General features: G+C 57.2%; 1 protein-coding gene across 6 annotated transcripts in view; it reads left to right on the forward strand.

Annotated features, from left to right (window-relative positions):
• Nucleotides 1-9,157: 9,157 nt before the first annotated feature.
• The window catches only part of AHNAK (AHNAK nucleoprotein), a 134,371-nt gene continuing 130,121 nt past the window's right edge, over nucleotides 9,158-13,407 (forward strand). Inside the window, exon 1 of one of the 6 annotated variants that reach the window (XM_057506980.1) lies at nucleotides 9,158-9,427. The gene's annotated coding sequence lies outside the window, so the exon portion shown is untranslated. The remainder of the gene's footprint in view (nucleotides 9,428-13,407) is intronic. The other 5 variants (XM_057506979.1, XM_036925806.2, XM_057506981.1 and 2 more) reach the window with 5 other exon arrangements.

The following is a 13,407-nucleotide window of genomic DNA, read 5'->3' on the forward strand; positions in this document are numbered from 1 at the left end:
GCCCTTTTCTGTCCTGCCTCCTTTGTGAGTGAGAGCTTCTTCAAAGAACAGTAGATGTGTTGAAGGAGGGTATTTGCTATGCCTGCAGTGTATACCTCCCTTTGTAGAGAGCAGTCTTGAGAAGATCAGAAAGAAAGGCCTCTCCTCACTTTTGATTTTATTGCCATGCCTCTACCATGATGACTGTCTTCTAGCCTGGCTGGCAAAGACTGGATGCAGTTATGATGGGTAGTGGCACGGGGTTTTGTAATTACCTAATTCTTCAGGTCCAGCTTCCACACCTTCCCCAGGGAAGGGAGAGAACACTGCTGGTGGTGGTAAGAGCTGACACACCACACACAGTGCACTGTGTACAGGGAACTTTGCGTTATTTCCCACACCTGCCCTGTGTGGTGGATAGGTGACAGTATCCAAGGGCCATAGTCTACTCCAAACAAGCAGGACAATCAGGCACAGATGACTCAGAACAAACACTGGCCTCTTGGCCCTGACCTGGTGCGCATCTCCTCTAGGGTAGCCCTGCTCTCCAACAGGGAAGTGGGGTTCAGGGATGCCAGGTGACTTGCCTGTGATAGCACATCGTCAGCAGAGGCAGGATTCTGAACTGACGCCAGGACTCTTAACATGCCCTGCTGCTCCCTGGAGTGTGGAGCAGTCAGAAGTAACCTCGCTTAGACCAGGATTTCTGCTCTTTGAGCTTTTTATTACACACTTTGATTCAGAGATTGTTACCTCTACTCTGATTGTCTTTTCTGAAGATCAGTGAGGATCTCCCTTTAAAGTTAAATATTCAGGTCAAGTGGAAACCTAGTTTGATCTTGTTTTAAGGCATAGACAGTAACAGTCATGACTCTGCCTTTGGTGTCCAGGTTATGGTTTTATGTGTTTTTTTTCTCCCACCCCCTCCGTCCAAGCACAGAGGTGGAGAGGGAGAGGGCTCTTGGTTTGGGAGGGAAGTAGGTGATCTTTTCATGTATAGGTGGGCTTGGGAGTGGAGGGGGAGGAGGGCTGTAACCTAGCTGGCGTCTTGACTGCATGTGGGGTTCTGAGGACAAACGGACAGAGGAGGGCAGAGGTTTGGATCCTGCTGGGTGAGGATGGCTACGACTTGCTTAAGAGTGTGCTCCCTGGCAGTTCATCTAGAGTTGGATTCAAAGCTACCTGTCGCTTCTGAGCATTCTGGGCTCCTCTTGGAGAGTATGTGAAAGCACTAAGTGCTGGCTGGGGCGTGCCCTGAGCTGGTTTCTGGGGCCTCACTGAACCTGTCGGACTCCCTTCCCAAATGCTATTCCCCACCACACCCCCTGCCCCTTCGCTTGTGTAATCTTCACTACTACTCTGGTGTCCTTCATCTTCCCAGCTGCTGAAGGCATAGGCAGGAGAGACCAACTTGTGCCAAGGAGGTTTGAGGGGACAGGCCTGGGGGGGTGGGGCAATTGTGTAAAAGTGGGGTGTCTTCTAGGTGGGCTAGTGTTGGGTCTGAGATAGATCTGGTATCCCACGTGAACTGGGCAGGTCCTGCCTGAGAGGCTGGCTGCCTCCTAACCTCCATCAGAGATGAGAAGTGACTCATCCTCCCGTCCTGCCTCCTGAGCCTTCTGAGGGTTTGATGCAGAGGAGTGTGGCCAGGTTGGATAAGGCCAGCCTTACGCTTGGCTGAGAACCAGGCAGAGGTGGGAGTCCCTAGGGAAGGGGGCTGTGACCTCAGGCAAGCTGCTCTTGGCCTCCAGCGGGGTCGGGATGGGCAAGAAAGGTTAACAGTGAGAGTTCGTAGCGACAGATGTGGGGCGGGAAAGGGGAAGTACATCTGGAGTTGGTTCGGTCCCCGCCCTGCCCCACGGAGGCCTGAGTCACCCACCGCACTGCTGCAGCTGGCCTTGTGCCCTCTTGGGTCCCGACTGGGGCCCAGTGCGGTGTGCTGGAGCTCAGCCTGGCCCCGCTTCTCCAGTGAGAGCCTGCACCGCGGACGTGTCGGGTTGCTGGGCTGAACCTCTGCCCAGCCCAGGGCGCTGTGCGGCCAGCAGGGGCTAGCAGGGCCTGGGCTCTCTACAGGGAGGGAGGGCTTCTCTTGAGTGGTCAAGAACCACATGGGGCGACATCTTGGAGAATGGGGGTAAGCTGGGGAAGGAGGAGGCCATTCTATTCATTCACTGGGCAAAATCTCAAGAGCCTCCAGGACGGAGGGTGAGAAACTGGAGAGGGTCAGGGCTCCTGGGAGAATTTGCCGATAAAAGTCTTTGCAAAGTGAGTGTGAATGGGGACAGCTGAGACTTGGTTGAGCTTGTAGATAAACCGGTAGATACTAGTTAATAAGCAACTATTTATTTAAGCTTTGTTGGTGCTTCTGCTTAAGTCACTTATTAAAAAGTCAAAGCCTTTAAAGTTCTTCCAAGAAAGACCTAGGTTGTCTCCTTGTTTTCAGGGTCCTGATGTGGGCTGGAGCTGGAGAGCTGATGCTTACTGGATCAGACCCATCCCACCAGCTGCCCACATGCCCCACATGTGCCATTTCCCCTTTTGAAAGGTGGGGGAAGTGTCTAATATTGAAGAGGGAGGAATGAAGTGCTTTGGACTTGACTCCACCCAGTCATTTCTGAAATTAATACTGTGGTTTTCATGGCAACGGGCACTCTGCTCAAAACCCAGAACTTCCACGCATCAGATGGTTTTTCCTGGGTGGCCATGGCTTCCCTGGCTCACCCCACCAGCGGTACCTCCAGGACAGTGTGACTTCCCCAACCTGCTTTGGTGTTCTATATTTGAATGTAATTCTGGGGTATCCTCTCCTCTACTCCTCCCCTAAAGCTGTAAAGCTAAAATATTGGCGCTTCTGAAAGGTTAGAGAAACTATGCCACCTGCTCTTGTCTGTTTGCTCTGATCAGGCTGGCATGGCTCCTGGAGGAGGCTGTTGTTTTACCCCAGCGGAATTACTGGGGTGTCCCAGTGCCTCAGCACCCAAGGCATGGGTGGGGCAGGGGATTGGTGGTTGCCAGACAGGAGCAATTTATTCACTTGAATCCCTCATAAGGCTGGGAGGCTACATTGTGGAGGTGGGCCTGGCTTAGTGGCAAAGGTGTCCTTGAGAACCCTGGCTCTCCAGATGTTCCTGTGCTCCTTTTGTTCTTGTAGCCCCCTCCCTTCGTGCAGCCCCCTCACCCCACCTTATCCCCTGTTCTGATTCCCTCAGGATTCCACAAGGAGCCTACTGACCTTACCCTGATTACGCAAGGGGTGGGCCTATGCAGAGCGGGGGCTGGATGGTCAGTCAGGGTTTGGGGCTATTTCTGATCAGATTTCCCAGGGAATGCGCCTCCCTGTACTTCCAGCTGCCCGCTCCCCTCTGCAGCAGGAGCAGCTGTCATGTGAGGGCCTCTCCCGCTGGCTCAGCCCTTTTGCAATCATCTGGCTGGCTCTGCCTGGATGGGGGTGGGTAGTGGGGATGTGCAGAGCCAAGGGGTAAATGAGGGGACATGGCAGGGCAGGGAGGGCTGTGGAGCTGAGGGCTGAGGAAGAGGGGTTGCAAGGCCAGGGAGGCCGTAAGGTCAAAGGAAGTGGCGGCTGCACTGAGGTGGAAAGCTTCCTAGGTGTAAGGGAGAGGTGGTTATAGCGGGACCCTGACCAGTCATTCTTCAGGGAGACCCGCATTTCCCCTGACTCACAGGGAAGCCATGGGGTGCTTTCCTGCCAGTGGGCCTCCGTGGGACCTGAATCACTGAGCTACCTAGGGTGTTGGCTGCCTGGTGGTGGCAGTGCCTGTGACTTACCCCAACCACTCCCACAGTTAGGACAGGGGTCAGAAAACACACCCCTTTTATCCCACTCTCCTGCATCCATCTCTTTGACTCAGACTTACAGAATGTACCTCATGCAGGGGTTGCCCAGGAAACTATATCATGTAGTCCCTCTTTCACCCACGAGGAAACTGGAGCCCAGAGAGGGGAAGTGACTTATCAAGTGCATGCCAGTCTTTCCACAGTTCTTGCCACTGCTCACTGAGTCACTTTTGCTCCTAAAATGAGCAGGAGGGTGCTTCTCTCAAAAGCTGAAGGCCAAGTGTCATGGACCAAAAACACTAGGTTTTGGAGGCAGAGAGAGGATCGTCAGCCCTGACTTGCTAAGAAGCCTAGAAGTGGAGGCAGTCCTGGGGCAGGGTTGGCCCTAGTGATCCAAGTCCTGGGGCTGGCAGAGGGCACAGGGTGTAGCAGAGGCGGACTTAAGTGACAGGAACCTCAACTATGCGGTGACTCAGGCTCTGGGCAGCCTAGGCCCTTCCTTCCCTGCTGGGCCTGGTCTCCTTCAAGTGGACATGGGAAGAAGAGGGAGCAAAACATGGCCGGTGTTCCTTTTCCCGGGAACTGGGGGAAAGGCAGAGGAAGTTGGAAAGGATGGGAAAAAGGCCATTCCAAAAGGGGAGAGGAAGCCGGGGCTCCCCCGCTTCCAGCCCCTCCCTCCCTGCTCCGATGGGGAGGGGCGCTGGCCGGCGGCTGCTCTGCTCACTCCACTCCCTCCCCCGGCTGCTGTTTACCAGTCGGCCGCCAGGCCCCAGCTCGGTTCGAGCTCTTCTTTCTTCCTCCTGCCGCCCCCCGGCTGCCCTCTCCTTCACAGCCTCAGACGATTGTGTTTTGCCACTTGTCTTCCTTAACCTCGGGTCCACGTTTCCTACGTCTGTTTGGTCCCACAGCATCTCCATACCCACAGCTCATCATCCCTCACCGCCGCTTGGAATCTGACCGTGCCAGGCGTGCTCCCCTGCCCTGCCCTCCTGCCCACTTCCGTGCCCTTTCTCTTGCCCGGACAGCCTTTCCTTTCTTCTTTCCTCCCCGGAGTGCGTACTCAGAGCCCTGAATCTCATCTCTTGTTCTCTAATCAGCTTTAACTTGGGTTCTGCTTGGGCCTGAATATTTCAATTAGGACAGTGTCAGGGGAGGGTTTCCGGGATCCCGGCTGTCTGATCTGAGTAATTCAGGAACTCCTTATTTGAAGCTTGAGGTTTAAACACAAGCTGGGATTTGAATTGAGCTGGAGGAGGAGCTTTTTACTTGGCTTCATAGTTGGAGTTTGGGTTAGGAGGTTGGGATTTGAGAATTGCTTAGGAAACAATATTTAGATCCCAGACTCAGCCAATAGGTTTGCTGTTCAAGCGGGGAACATGACATTCGGAAGTGGTACAAGTGAAGGGGCAGGGCCTGATGTTTAGCAGGGATTCTAATCTCTGGGCTGGTGTGTTTATGGGGTGGAGGTGGGGTCTGGGAGATCCCAGGTGGCTCAAAGAAGTGGTAACAGTCATTTCTTGGCTTCTAAGGTTGACATGCCAAAGGACCCTCACAGGGCGGGGGTGGGGCTGAGGGAGTAAGCCTGCTTTCAAGGAGAGTGCAAATAGATTGCATGCTTCATTTCCTTTCTGGGCTCGAAGTTTAAAAGCCATGATTACTCTGCGCAGTCGGCCTCTTTTCTTCCCTGTAACACCCTGATTTCAGAGAAGGGGACTGCAGGAGAGGGAGGGTAAGGGGAATCCCCTGGCAAGGGGCCTGCCCACAGAGCCCCCTTGTGGTTGCTGTGGAAACAAGCATAATAGGAACAAAACAGGCACGTTGCCAGGCAACAGAGGAGCCCAAGGTTCATCACAACTACACTTACAGATCAAGGAACCCCGGGGGAGGGAGTGGCGCTTCTGGGGAAGCTGGGGTATCCCTGTGATGACGGGTCCTAGGACTGTCCTCGCTTTGCCAACGAGTCTGGAGGGCTGTGGTGCTCAGGCCTCCAAAGGGTGCTGGAGGGCTGAAGTTACCCCTGGGGCCCTTATTTTGTCAAAGGTGTCCGAAACTTTCGAGAGGACAGAGGTTCTTTGCAACCTTGGGACTGAGGGGACTCCTTATAACTAAAAAATAGTGTGATATCTGTGTTTGCGGAGTGGTAAGGTGAGGTGGTGTAAAAGACCTGGTAGAAAAGATAGTGTGCAATTTCCCAAAGCATAGGTCCCGTGCTGCAAGGAACTCAAGAGTACAAGGTAGAAGGGGACCAGAGTCCATTTCCTGCTGGTTGGAGCACCTTGAGGGCAGGGATTCCCTCTCCTGTGCTATTACCTGCATGACCACCTCTGCTGCCCCCACTTTTCCCACCACAGGCCCCTGGCCCAGGGTTGGACAACACAATAAATGTTTGTGCAGCTGGTGAGCAACTGACAAGTGGGGGGATTGCTCTCTATGGGCTGAGAGCTAGGGGAAGCTCAGACTTCCCCTCATGGGAAGGGTGGGGTGCAGAATTCTGTTGTGAAAAGAAGAAGGGCTTTGGGGCCAGTTATGCCTGTAGTTCATTCATTCATTTATTCATTCATTCATTCAACAAAGTGTTCTTGAGTGATTGCCATGTGCCAACCACTGCTCTAGGCATGGGTCATACAGCAGAGAAAAAAAATCCCTGCTTTATGGAACTTAGATGTTAGTGGGAGCTTGACTCCTGCTTCTGAGGATTGTGTGACTTTAGGGAAATCATTAGCCCTCTCTGTGACGGTTTCTTCCCAGAGCGTGAGGATGAAACGAGCTAACGCCTGAAAGTACCTGCAGTCACCATTAAGACGGCTTTGGGTTGTGAGGGGTGGGGGACTACAGCAGTGGGCAGAAGAAGAAGGGTTGCTAGAAATTTCCAAAAGTGTGTGTCTCCACTTACACCACTGACAGCTGTTGGAAATATTCCCTTCCTCTGGGCCCAGGAGGAATGCCAGCTCTAGTTCCAGCAGGCAGTATCACAGGTTTTAAGGTTTTCAGCAGGTAGGGTCTAGGTTACCCCTTCTCTCCCCACCTTGCCTGGAATGGGGCAGGAGCCAGTCCCTGGGACCACCCACCACCAGATATCTTGACATTCCTACCTCTGAACGAAGTACCTGCACAGTAATCCGTGCTCTGTGGCTGCTGCAAAACCAGCCTCTCCTGCCTTCTTCCCTGTTGACCAAGAGGGTGGCCAGAACAAACAGTGGAGCAGATAAGTTGGCTCCAAGCCCAGGACACTCGCCTCAGCTTTTTCCCTCCTGGGGGCTGCTGGCGGCCAGGCTGCATTGAGGGCCCAGCGTCCACACCCTCTCCCATTCTTCCTTTCCTGCTCCAGCCCCTCCTTCCAAAGCCGAAAGTCTTTTAAGCAGATACCCTTTGTCTTTGTGGCATCCCTGACATCACAGCTATCTTTCTGAAAGCCTAGGTGTAAATCAGCTACCATTTTTATATTCACTGGAGAAACTTGCTCTTTCAAGGAAACAAATGTTTCATTTCACAAAGTTACTTTTGGGGAGTAACAGTGGTTACTTTTGGGGAGAGGGCCACATGTATGAGGGAAATGTTTACTTTTTATTGTTCTACCTTTCTGTGTCAAGCACCTTCACCAGATGGAGTTACTAATTTTATTTTTTAAATGTCGGAAGGGTTATCCGACTTGTAGCATTACAGGCCACTTTAGTTTATCTGTATTCTTGGTCCATGTTTAAAAAGCTGAATAAATGTTACTGAAAATGAAATAAAAATGAAAAAGCCATTGGTAAAGGAAATAATTAGCTCTTGGTTTTTATTTTTTAAAAGCATCCCCAAGTTTAAAAGTTTAGATTTTCTTTAAATATGGGAGGTGCTGGGAAAGGGGTACAGAACAAAATGGAGGAGAAAAGGCCGGGTTTCTGGCTGTGTGTTGCTGTGTGGTGGGACTGTCTCAACTGTAGGTTTAGTCACTATATGAGTACCTGTGTGTGTGTGAGAGAAAGAGAGACAGAGAGAGAAAGAGAGAGAGAGAGAGAGAGAGAGAGAGAGAGAGAGAAAGCTGGTGCCTGCGTCTCTGTCTTTGCATGTCTATGCCTGCCTAAATGTCTCCACGTTGTCTCCACCTTTCTGTGCCCATTATGTGAGTGTCTGCATGTCTGTGGCTCCTTCTGCTGTCTGTCTCTTCCCTCCCCCACGGCCTGTACCCTGTGCTGGTAACTGGACCTGGGACACAGCCCCCAGGGCTGGCAGCAGAGTTGGCTGCTGGGTATTTTTAGCCTGTAAACATGTTTGCCATTTCAGAGGACAGGGCCGCTGGTCGCAGCTCCAGCCCACTCATGATCTTGCAGCAAGGAGGGTGCTCCTGCCTCGGGCTAGGTCTGCTCAGGTCTCCAGCCTGGGGTCTCCCTTCCCCAGCATTTGGGAAGGAAGGAAACTGGCTTGATGAGGGCAGGGGGTGGCCACCCAGGAGGGGAATAGAAAAGGATTCCTGAGGAGAAGGGGATCAGGTTGTGGAAGAGGGGGTGTTGTAGCCAGAAGGCCCCATACCCCATCATTAAGCGTTTAATAAAATCTCCATGTATTTAGAAGTGGCTGTGGGAAATGGCTGTAAAATGGGAAACTCAGCATCCTGCAAGTGGCGATGTGAGGAGGGGCTCGGAGAGGGGATCTGAGAAGAAAAGGGTAGGGTGAGGAGAAGCAGGGGCTCAGGCTTCCCTCAGGGAGTCTGAATAGGAGGGTGGGCAGCCTGCTCTGCCGCTCCAAGAGTTGCAGGCATGACTCCCGTGGGGCTGCAGCCAGAGCAGCACCGTGGTGGCTGGGGGCACGGGTGACCCTGACCCCAGGAGGTGGGGCCAGCACCTCCGGACCACTTCTGTTGGAGGAGGCCCTGAGGGGCCCCCAGAAAGAGAAAGTTAGAGAAATAGGTGCTGCTGCCTGCAGCTTGGGAACCAATGAGGAAACTGGGCCTAGGATTCGGAGTGTAGTTGCCTGTGTTGAGAGAAAATCCTAACGTCCGCCTCAGGCTGGAGGTCGCAGCCGAGTCACCCAAGGCCCCAGCGCTAACTGAACCCCTCGGTCCTTTCTGCAAAATGAGCAGATTCGCAGTTCCAGCTGAGAGGATGAGCCTCAGGGAGCTTCGAGGCGTTTCTTGCCCACAAGGCCACCCACCGCATATGCTGGGGTCAGTTCCAGGCCCCGGCCAGGACAGGGGGCAGTGGGTGGGGACAGGGCGGAAGGCAGCACCTCTGCGGGGCGGCGCCCGCCTGGCCCGCGACCCCCAGAGACAGCCCCCGACCCGCGGCCCGCTCCCGGGACCCTCCGGTGTCGCCGATCTCTCGTCCCAGCCCCACTCCGGCCCCGCCCGGCCCCGCCCTCTCCCCACAGCTCGGGGCAGACCCGCCCGCCCCAGCCGGAGTTACAAGAGCCGCCTCCGTGCGCGGGGGCCCGGCCACTCGGAGCAGCTCCGCCGCGGGGACTGCACCGCCCGCCCTGCCGGACCCGCCCCGACTGGGGCTCGCCGCCTGCAGCAGCCTCAGCACCGCGACATCGGGCCCCGTTCTGGCTATGGCTGTGCCCTGGGGCTGAGCGCGCAGGTAGGGGCGCCGGGCACACCGCGGCGTGGTGGGGCAGCAGGACACCGAGAACGCGAGAGGGGAGGCCGCTGCAGGGCTTGGGCGAGGCGCTTTGGGTGAGTGTGTCACTGTGAGAGTTCCGACAGCTCGGAGCAAGCTGGGCAGCCCGGGGCTCTGCTCCCGAGTTGCTGTGCAAGTTGGACAAAGTTGTAAAATCGCGCCGAAGCGTACTTTGCTCCAGTCCTATTTCCGTCGATGGCTGACTGTTGGCTCTGCTTCACGGCGGGGCGCCCCGTTCCTGGCCTGGCAGCCCCTCGCGCCCCTGTCCCACCCCCTCCTCCTTGGGGCGGTGGCTCAGCGCGCGGCTCGGTTCCTATTCCATGTTTATTGGGCAAGTTTCCGAGATCGCCGCCGCGGCCCCTCGGCCCCTCCCGGCGCCCCTGAGCCCCCGCGCCCCCGAGCTGCCTCCACGGCCCCTCCGCGGTCCCTCCCCGCTCCGCACACCTCCGCCCCAACTCCGCGTCCCCAATCCTCCCAGCCCCACCCGGTTCTGCACCACCCGCCTCTCCTCTTCTCGCTCCAGTTGCCCCGCCCTAGTCTTGCCCCTCCGTGTTCCCCGCTGCAGAAAATTCCCCTCTTCCTCTACGGCCGCAGCCTGGAAGTTTGCAGCGCGCCTCCCAGCGGGACGGGTGGGAGATGGGGTGGGGGCCGTAATTAGGGAGATTCTAGCACTGGGGGATGGGAGGGGGCGGGGAGAGGGCTGAGCTGCGGCACTGACCTCGGGACCGCCCCTTCCCCTCCAGAGCGGCGCTGTCTCCCCCCACCCCACTCCCAAACCCGTCCGGGCGGGAGGGCCCCCGCCCCAGCGCCTGGCTCGGCGCCAGCAGCCTGAGGAATGTGGTGGTTGGAGCCGCTGACTAATTCAAACCAGAACTCGGGAAGGAGTGGAGAGGGGCAGAGAGGAGGGGGGAAGGGGCTGTGTGTGGGAGGTGGGGGCAGGGGCCGCGCTCGGCAAAGGAGAAGGGCTTCGTTGCCTTCCCGGGAACTCCGGCGGAGAGCCCCGGGAGGGAGGACTGGGGGCGAGGTCCTGCCGCGGAGTTGGAACCACAGTGTGCTTAGGGTGTGTTCAGAGCAGTGTGTTATGTAAGGCTTACCCGTGCGGGGAGGCGGTTGCAGTGTGTGAGGACCCGGCCCTCCTCCGGCCCGTCTGGGCTCCCCCTGCAGCGCCAGGGCAGAGGATGTGGGGGTGCAGCCCTTTGGCGGCAATGCAGTGGCCACGAGCGGCATGTGCGGCCCGAGCAGGGCTGGCTGTGCCCGTTGTGCGGGATGGGAGCCGAGTGGGCACATGGGGCATCTCTCAGCTCTGTCTGCGCCCTGGCACCAGGCTGTGGAGCCTCAACACAATGTGGCCAGAGAACTGGGTGCGGTGGTGTGTCTTCGCGCCTTTCACAGGGTGTAGCCGCAGGGAGGTGGTAGAAAGGTGCCCCCAGGGAGTCTGCAGTCTCCGAGGAGTGCCCTGCTCTAGGGGAGGATTTATGGAAAGGCAGGGCGGGATCTTCCCGTCTTGGAGAATGTCCTGGAATTTTTGGAGGAAAAGGACCCAGATATTTACCTCTGTATCCCCAGCATAGTGTGGGGCTCTCAACAGTTGGTTTTGAGACAGTTTCCTGTATTAAAATCCAGCCTCTGACTGCAGGATTGAATGCCCTTACTGGCACAGCCTAGCACATGGTAGGGGTTGGGTTGATTTTGTGGGGCTCAGTAATGCTGTGGGGCTGTAGTGATGTGATAGGCTAAGGCAAAGAGTAGCGGAGAGGGAGAGATTGAAGATGCCTTGGAAGGCGTTTTAGGGCCTCCACGCCTGTGCTGGAAATCTCCACAGTAGATTCTACTTCCAATCACCCTCTCTTCCTGCCCACCAAGAGGGAAATCCCTGGGGCAGGGTGTGGCACTCACTTCCTTTATGAAGCTGAATGGGGAAGCTTCCTTCTCCTTGGCTCAGAGGGGTGGTGGGTCAGGCCAGCATGTGGTAGGCAGAGTGTGCAGAGTGGAAGGAGAGGGGCACCCCAGGCTTAGGGGGCACTTCCTCGCTCTGGGCTGTGAGCTGTGAGATGAGGGTGGCAAGGAGAAGCCCCAGGACCGTGGGAGCTGGGCTAGCAGAGGACACGGGGTTGGCGATGGGTGTTACAGGGTGGCTGAGCCCCCCTCTAAAGCCCTGTCGTTAAGAGGTTACATGCAGGGGCATTGGTTGGAGAACAAGGACACCCAGGGAACCACATAAGGCGTACGGGCTCAGAGCTGCCCACACGGAGGCCACGTCAGTGATTCTGGGGTCCTGGTCTGGGCGGCTCTTTGAAGAACTGACCCCACAGAGCTGAGGACTGGGGCCAGGCAGCCTTGGTTCAGGGGGTGAGGCTACAGGTCCCCACCTGGGGTGGACACGAGATCGGGAACTAAGGGGGCCTGGAGGGAGAAAGTCAGCCTAGCTCCAGGGTAGGGAATGGGCTGGGGGTTCCCAGGGAGGCCCCGAGAGAGGCACTGCTAGGCTGTATTCTTTGGCTCAACTTGGAATGCTGGCTGGTGCTGGCAGAGCACACCCGGAGCCTGAGCTGCTTGGAGGGGCTGGGGCCAAGCTGTGGGGGTGGAGGGGTGCCTACGGCTCTGGGGTGTGGTCACCACCTTCCGAGGAACTTGGGAACCGCCTGGGGACAGACAGCACAACCGGGAGAGCCAGTCTGACTCCTGACAGGACCTCTACCCCTGCTGGCTCCCCACTCCCAGGTGCCCCCACAGTTCTGTCCCTGGAGCTGGGCTGACCACGTGTACATGCACGTGAGAAGGGGAGGTGGCCCTGGAGGGGCTTAGAATGTGTCGGGTCACTTGGGCGGCCGGGTGGCAAGTGTCCAGGGCTTTCTGCGCTCTCTCTTTGACCCCTGATGGCCTCATCTGGGCTCCCAGGGAGCTGGCGTTTCCCTGGGCTCCCACCATCCCCCTGGGCTCCCGGGCCTTCCTGAGCAAGTGTGTTTTCCTCCCCAGGGAGTGTGGGGGGCCCACAGGTGGGCCACAGCAGTGCTCAGCAGGACTGTGTGTGCCTGAGGTTTGATGGCACCCCTCTTCCTCCCTGTCAGCCTCAGCTCCCTCAGGAGGACGGCTGGGCTGTTGAGGCTGGAGGCTTTGGGCCCAGGGGTCACAGTTTCTCTGAGGCCTTGGGTACCTGTGACTGCTGTGCCACAGCAGTGAGCTGTGAGAGGGGGTCCCTCTGGCAGTCCTGGTGGTCCTTTCTTTGCAGTGGGCCTACATGTGTCACCTCTGCTTCATCTGGAACTCATAGGGCAGAGTACAGCAGTGGGACTCTGCCCTGTTGGTGGGGGTCTCATGGAGGCCACAGGGACTCTAAGTAAGGCCTGAAGTCAGAGTCCCTGTCCTGCAGTTTGCGTCCAGAGGTCCGCGGGAGGGTGAGGCCAGCCCTGGGTGTGAGGCTCAGGCTGAGCCAGGCGCTGCGCACCGCTGGTCAGGGAGGGGCATCCTGCCCTGTCCCTGGGGGCCAGAGCGGAGGTTCTAGGGGAAGGGGAAGTGTTTGGAGCTGATCCCGGCTTGGTGTCCCGGCTGGGCTGGGGGGCGGCCCTTTGGCAGCAGAGTCCAGTGGCCTGGACTTGAGCGCCTGCATTAGCGTGGCCTGGCCTCTGGGCGGAGAGCTCGCCTGTGGTCGGGGCGGTGGGTGGGGGTGGTTTTCCGCACCAGTGGGCAGCTCCCAGGCTGTCATCTGCCCCCCAGGGTGAGCCAGAAGGACCTCTTTACCCCTGTGCCCCATGGAGGGCACCACCCACAGGGCTGGTGTCCTAATCCCAGCAGTCCTGTGTCAGGGCCCACTCCTCCCTGGCTCTGTGGCCAGGTGTGGGGACTTCCCGCTGGCAAATATAATGCTGCCCTCAGTCCCCTGTCACAAGGAGGGGGGAGAGTCCCTTTTGGTCAGGGGAGGAAGAGGGACGCTCTCCCCACTGGAAGTGAGAATGTGGAGCCTCAGAGGGCCTCGGAGCCTGCTGGAGTGGTGGGAGGAAGCTGGGCGCTGTGTGGGGAGAGAGGCCAAGGGTGCCGG

Source organism: Manis pentadactyla, chromosome 9, assembly GCF_030020395.1.
Source record: "Manis pentadactyla isolate mManPen7 chromosome 9, mManPen7.hap1, whole genome shotgun sequence".
Lineage (NCBI taxonomy): Eukaryota > Metazoa > Chordata > Mammalia > Pholidota > Manidae > Manis > Manis pentadactyla.